Source organism: Haplochromis burtoni, unplaced genomic scaffold, assembly GCF_018398535.1.
Source record: "Haplochromis burtoni strain Fernald_Lab_line unplaced genomic scaffold, NCSU_Asbu1 Contig_1595, whole genome shotgun sequence".
NCBI classification, from domain to species: Eukaryota; Metazoa; Chordata; class Actinopteri; order Cichliformes; family Cichlidae; genus Haplochromis; species Haplochromis burtoni.
Genome location: NW_024583956.1, coordinates 9,036 through 16,179, shown reverse-complemented (window position 1 = coordinate 16,179; position 7,144 = coordinate 9,036). Strand labels below are relative to the sequence as shown.

General features: G+C 46.6%; 1 long non-coding RNA gene across 1 annotated transcript; it reads left to right on the top strand.

Moving 5' to 3' along the window:
* Positions 1-1,565: 1,565 nt before the first annotated feature.
* LOC121813376 lies at positions 1,566-2,754 on the top strand. Its single transcript, XR_006053678.1, has 2 exons — positions 1,566-1,838; positions 2,033-2,754. It is a non-coding gene; the product is annotated as an uncharacterized LOC121813376 (long non-coding RNA).
* Positions 2,755-7,144: the final 4,390 nt, after the last annotated feature.

The following is a 7,144-nucleotide window of genomic DNA, read 5'->3' as shown; positions in this document are numbered from 1 at the left end:
CAAATGTTTATAGTTTTAGTAAGGATGTAATTTATTTTTTATTGAAGGTAAATTGTTGCACTTTACTTTGTTTCCATCTAAAAGTGTTACATTGTTTCTCTTCCAAACTAAAAAGTGTTTCTGCTGCAGCTTCCTTTCACTCTTTATCATTTTCCAGTCAGTGAAAGTCTTTTTGTGTCCTCCTAAAATCCACCGTGCTCACAGTGAACACTCGTATGCTGTTGTGCTGTCACAGACTGTTATCAGCCGTGTAGCCGCTCATACCTCATTTATTCTTCTTGTTCTACCGTCAGACCCAGGCGCACAGCTTTGGTTGAAGTTCTTATGTTTGATTTCATAACAGCTCTTCAGACTTCCACTCTTTATAACTTTATAAGTATTTTTGACAAAGCCATCTTCTTTTACTCATCCACTCAGCAAGTGCAAGCGCCCAAGATAGTAACCTATCAACCCGCACACCCACATAGCTTGTTCTTCTTTGTCGTTTTATTGGCAGTTGGTGGTGCATTACCGCCAACAGCTGGCTGGGAGAGTGGACCAGCATGATGCTAACCTGCATAGCTGCGTGTCGCGCCAGTTCAAAAGTCAGCCACGGCAGCCGGCAGGAAGAAAATATCCAACTACGCGGTAAATGAGAAACTGCTTTGTGATCCGGACAAAATCCTCTTGGGGTCTGGATTTGGACCGGAGTCCAGGAGTTGGGGACCCCTGTTATAGTACCATATCACCCTATTAGAGCACTTTGCTCTCACACTGCAGGCCTACTTGTTGTTCCTAGAGTATTTAACCCTTGGATGCACAACCTACCAATACTCTGTGAAGGTTCTCAGTCATCCAGGTCATCGTAGTCAAAGGAGCTTGCAAAGAAAAGCGTCTGGACTTCTTTAAGTTACTTGAAGACGTTTCACCTCTCATCCGAGAAGCTTCTTCAGTTCTAAGGTCAAATGGTGGAGAGTCCCAGATATAAACCTAGTGGGAGTTCCCCCCACAGAGGGACAAAAGGACCCCCTGATGATCCTCTAATCGCCTGAGCCAAGGTGTGAAACTGGGTGTGGGTCCCAATCAGCCAGAGTTTCGGGTGATGTTCATTGTGAAACCTGGTCCCACCTTGTCATGCGAATTCCTGAGATCAGATGGCCCAGGATGTGAGTGGGCGCTAGGCGTTGGGAAGGGATCTCAAACACTGATTATAGATGGCAGAGAGTTGGTGTCGTAAACCCCCGCCTCTGTTCAAAGATGGTCGCTCACAGTGGACATAGATGGCTTCTTTCACTCCTCTTTCAAACCATCTGTCCTCTCTGTCCAAAATGTGAACATTGGCATCCTCGAAAGAGTGTCCTTTATCCTTAAGATGCAGATGGACTGCTGAGTCTTGTCCTGTGGAGGTGGCTCTTCTGTGTTGTGCCATGCGCTTGTGAAGTGGCTGTTTGGTCTCTCCAATGTAGAGGTCTGAGCATTCCTCGCTGCACTGTACAGCATACACCACATTGTTAAGTTTGTGTTTTGGCGTTTTGTCTTTCGGGTGAACCAGTTTTTGTCTGAGCGTGTTGCTGGGTCTGAAATGCACCGGGATGATGCAAAATATTGTGTTTTGTTCTCAGCTGTCAAAAAGTGTAACACACGTGTTCCAGCACAGCCTTTGTGTACTTTCACTTCTCCATACTGTCCATTGGAAATCCTGTTTGTTCCTTTTTGATTTCAGTCCATGTGTCCAAAGCAAACTTCTGTCCCACACTTTCTCTGCTGACTCTTCACCGATGCTCAGATGATCTCAGATGATTTCACCAGAACTCATCAAAATTCGGGCTCCACAGAAACCCAGACGTCACTAAACAAGCGTAAGAAGCAAAGTGAAAACTGGTCGTTCAGCTTTATTGACCAAAGATAAGCTCACATGTCACCTCATGACACAGACACTTATTTCCACAGCATGCACGAGGACTGACAATAAGTGTCTATAAAGCCACTTCTATCTGCCACACCTGTGCTTCTGTCATGGTTGCTCTCCTCTCACTCTGTCATTTATCCACAGTCTGCCTCCCTCTGCTCCGTCAGCTGACGTCCTCTCTACACCACCTGCTGTGTTTTATCCTGCAAAAACACATTTAAGAAGCGTTGCACCGAGTAACGGGAGGAACTGCTATAAATCCATTTAAAGGAGGTGGTGCTGAGTGCTGTGACTGGGGTCCCACCACTGACATCACGGGTGGAGGACATGTTGGAAAACTGCTACAAAGTGCTGTGCAGCCAGCAGAGCTTCCAGTCTGTCCTGTGTGTCATACAGGCTCTCACACTTAGTGTTTCTGTGACACATTGAAGAGAAGTTTGTGTTGTTCACAGTTGTACTGAGTGACAGCTGACATGACCTGACAGGAATAATGTGTCTGTGCTGAATGAGAAGTAACACACAATGAAGTCTTGATGCATCTCCATCATCCAGGAAAGTGAGTCTGTTGCTTCTGTTCATCTGGACGCAGCGTTTTGTGGGAGAAACGTGTCGTCATCATCAGGTGACGTCTTCAGTCTCAGCTGCAGGTTTCAGTCTTACAAACAGGACATTTGCATAAAGACTGAAACCTGCAGCTGCAGGAACGATGGGCTGGGAGCTCCGTTCCTTCATCTTAATTATGCAGATTCTCAGGACCATTGATCAACAACCACTGATCCATGTCCATGAGTCCCATTCACAGAGATGTGGGAATGGCTGCAGTCACAGCATGTAAGATGGAAATAAATGAGAAGGATTTAGCTGAAGTGGATTTGATTTATGTTAGTTCTTTTTTAACTTGTAGTTCTACATTGGAAGATTATTGTGATATTGAAATATAAAAATACATTTATATTCTATTATTTTCTCAAAATAAGCGTCACACTCGTGGAAGCCGGTGTAGCCGCCGAAACGCCTGCATTTATGGAGACTTTCAGCCCCAGGTAGGCCAGTTATGGATCTTCGGATCCACATTATGTCAGCAGCTCCACCGTGAACTGTGTTCAAACAAACACGCTCACGCCTCACAGACGACAGCTTACAGTCCTGTAGAGATAAAGTGACTTCGTACAGCCCCGACCTGCAGACGCTGTGCGCAGAGGTTCAGGAGCAGAAGTCCCGTTGTAAACATATCACGGCAGACCCGACGATGTTTGCATGAACGCGCTTTTCAGCATCTCTTTATTGACCACTTTACACACACGGTTGCTGTGCGCACACAGCCGGCTGTAGCTTTGCAGCTCACAGCCCGACACACACCAACAACAGCAGAGAGAGCACAGACGTTAAGGCGTGATTGCGGGTGCCGCTCAGGTGCGTCCGCCTCCCCTGCAGCGGCGCTGCAGACCACGCCCACCACACGCAGTAACCAGGTAAAATACATACTTGGGCAGAATTTTGCAAATATCTATTTTTCATTTTGTAGCAGCATAGAGCTTTTTTCCAATTATTTTTTAAAAGTCAGGTCAAGGCTCCAAAAGCCCAAAGGCGATATAACAGTTTGTGTTTGCTACATGGATCATTGTAGTTCAGCTTTCCTTTGTTATGTTTCTTTAAGAGCTCAAAATGTGTTCATTACATAAATCAAATGTAATTTTCTCTGTAGCACTTCATGGATTTCATAAGCAACACACTGTAGTTGTTCACACAAAGCATAAAGGTAAAAACAATATACACAGTGTTATCTTCATTTTAGATGTCACAAAGTATTTGCGGCTCCCAGTGTTTTCCCGAACCCTGACCCTTTGTGTGGAAACCGGGTCCAAAAGGCTCTTTGGGTGTTAAAGGTTGCTGACCCCTGCACTAGGCCCAACTGACACATATATTTGATTCCAAATACAAAAATAATGTGTAACCTGCTGGAAGAATGTAGGAGGTTGAGACAGGATCTCAACACTTGGTGTCTGCAACAAAAGACAACAATATGTGGGCCGATCGTGGCTCAAGAGTTGGCAGCTCGTCTTGTAATCGGAAGGTTGCCGGTTCGAGCCCCGGCTCGGACAGTCTCGGTCGTTGTGTCCTTGGGCAAAAAAGCACTTTGGGGTCCTTAGGGACGAGTAAAGCGCTCTACAAATACAGGCCATGTAATGGCAGAAACGTTCTCTAGTGTAAATCCTGACTAGTTCATTAACTACAGATCAGTTTCAGTGAACATTATTCACAGAGGGATCTGAGTTCCTTATACCAGACTCTACAGAAACTGTAACACTGTGCAGCTCTGCGACTCAACAATATGACAACAATGTAACACACACTAGAATCATCAAATAAAGCCCCACTAACCACTAGAACTAGAACTAACTAACTAGCACTGGACACTTGCATATTAGAGATTTCTACCACCATAGGAGGCGAGATATCATCCTTGAACCAGAGCATCCAGCCCTCAATTTCGGACATAAAAAGCGACGTGGCCAGGCATGATAACACTTTGACTGAACTGCAGGACTGTGCCTCGAACCACTCTGACACCATCGCCACTCTCCAGGCCACTGTGGAGCGTTTGTCTGCGGAGGTAAAGAAGTTAGATGAGAGATGTGGAGCTCTTGAGGCGCTCCAGGAGGAATCATTTAAGAACTGCAGGAGAAGGCACAGAGGGACCCAAGATGACTGAGTTGGTTCACACCTGTTGGCGGAGGCGCTATCTCTCGAGGAGAAGCCTCATCGATCGAGCACATAGAGCGAATCGCCAGCGTCCCAAACAAAGTCATCTTCCTCGGCCCATCATCTTGAGATTGCACTACTACCACATTGGTGAGGAGATTCTGCTGAAAGCTGCAGAGAACAAGAACCTGATGTATAAGGGTTTTTAAAATAAACATCCTCCCAGATTTCCCTCCCTCTGTTGGAAACGCAGAGCCGCATTTGCAAATATGAGAGGAAGACTACGTGGGATGACCGGCGTCAGGTACAGACTGCTATACCCTGCAAAGCTGTTAGTGACCCATGGTGATGTGAGGAAAAGCTTTACCGATCCCAAAGAGACCGTAGACTACGCGGAGAAGCACCTCTCCCACCCACCTTCAAATGTATTAAAAGCAAGGATATATCTATATGTCTAACGCTGACACAGCACTGTGTTTCTTCTTTTCCCTTTATATTCCATGTAAAGGTGAATATGGAGCGTTTATGGAGCTCGTTTATTGACCAGCTGTCAGTTAGAAGGTAAGAGTTACTAGGTTAACAGAGGTTAGCAGTAACAGTACGGGGAAGTATATTGTGTTGTTCTTTTGTTGTTTTTATTTTATCCTACTTTACTTTGTTATTTTGATTTTACCTGTTGTGAGTGCTTCCCGTAATTCTCCTTTTTCTTGCGCCGCTGCGGCCAGAGTTCACAACATTACATATTTTTGTATCTATAAACAGGAAGCTGACACTCTCCAGACTTTATCAAAGGTGTGAGCGTCACAGCAGAGGCCTTTGTGTCAACGTAGCTGAAGACAAAACACAGAAACACATGAAGGAGATTTTCCTGGCCTGGATTTTATACAAATATTCTGCAGTACATCAAAAATGAAAGAAAACCATTAGTCAACATATGAACATCACCTCTGAAGTTACAGAGCTTTGATTGGAGACACAGCTGAGCGTTTTGCATTTTGCATAATTAATTACATAATTAATGATGTAACCATAATTAAATGGTTACATCATCTTTAAAGTCCCCAGAGATCAGGAAAAGGGCCTGAGGGTGCTGTGTTTGGAGTCTGCTGGTTACAGTGTGCAGGACCTCACAGGCTGCTGCAGCGTTAGCAGAGGGCGGGACATACACAGCTATCATAATCACGTGTGTAAACTCTCGTGGTAGATAGTACGGTCTCATGCTAACCGCTAGCAGCTCAATGTCCTTACAGCATAGCGTCTCTTTGATAGAGAAATGCCCAGAGTTACACCATCTATCGTTCACAAACACAGCCAGACCCCCTCCTCCCTTCTTACCACTCTCCGCTGTTCTGTCATAAGAGGCTCAGCAGCTAAAGCAGCACACCTGGGTCTCCCAGCCTATTAAAAGCAGCCCTTTGCTTCACCTGCTTCACTAAACATTATTATTTTAAGCAGAGTGCTGTGATTTATGTAGGCATTGCTGTGTGACAGGATGACTTTTCTTGCACACCCACCAAATGAGGGCGCACATGCTCCCCGGCTACCTCCCTCTTCCCGCTCCACCACACTCACCCACACAGGTAGGGCCTTGGGGTGCGGGTGTGTCACGAGGGTGCAGGGGAGACATTCCCCCCCCTCTGTCCCCTTCTGGCCACCTGTGCCTCAATTTTATCTCACAACTTAGACATCCACATTACTTACACTCTCATAACACACACATATATATAGGGCCTTGAGGGTGGGCACGTTAACGGCATCCAGTGGATGGTCTGTGTACGCAAACCTACCTCTGGCGCTGGTGCCCACCTCTCAATTTTAAATCCATGTAGACATTGGGGGTTCTCGGGAGGGGCCATGCTAACACCTGCTGCTCTCTGGCAGCAGCACCAGGCTCTCCCTTGTTTTAAATGCACTTTAGAACAACACGCAGCAACACTACACATGAGCGGGAGGAGGGAGTTATGGGGTCTTCACACACCCCCGTTTTCTGCTAGCCATCGGGGCGGGGGGCTTGGAGGAGATGTTGGCTGTCCGATTAGCCTCCCTGCTGCTGCGGAGCCTGGGACGGTCTGCTTGCCTCCACCCCGGGGGGAAGGGTAACATCTCTTGGGTCTGGGTTCTGTTTCCCCCTCTGGGGGCGAGGGTACCTGGACCTGGGGTATAGAGTATGTGTCATGTTTCGTAGATCGGACTCACGCGCAGACCACTAGTGTCTTCAAAAGGTGCATTTATTTACAGTGTCCCCCCACAGTGGAATTCATATATACACATAATGGTGTCAAGGGAAAAAGGGGCCGGGGTTCCAGGGTCCAGGAGTGAAAGAGGCAGGAGTCCAGGAAGGGAAGGTTTCCATTCAGCCCTCGCACATCTCCTCTCCTTTCCGCTATATCTCTTGCTCCCGCTCAGTCGCCATGCACAGGAAAAAAACAGGTCCAGAGGCAAACTATACACAGGCAGAAAAAAACCATTAGTCTCCTGGTTCAGACATGCTCACAAACTGACTTTACAAAATACAGGACGACTGACGCTGATGGCTCAACGATCCAGCGACGA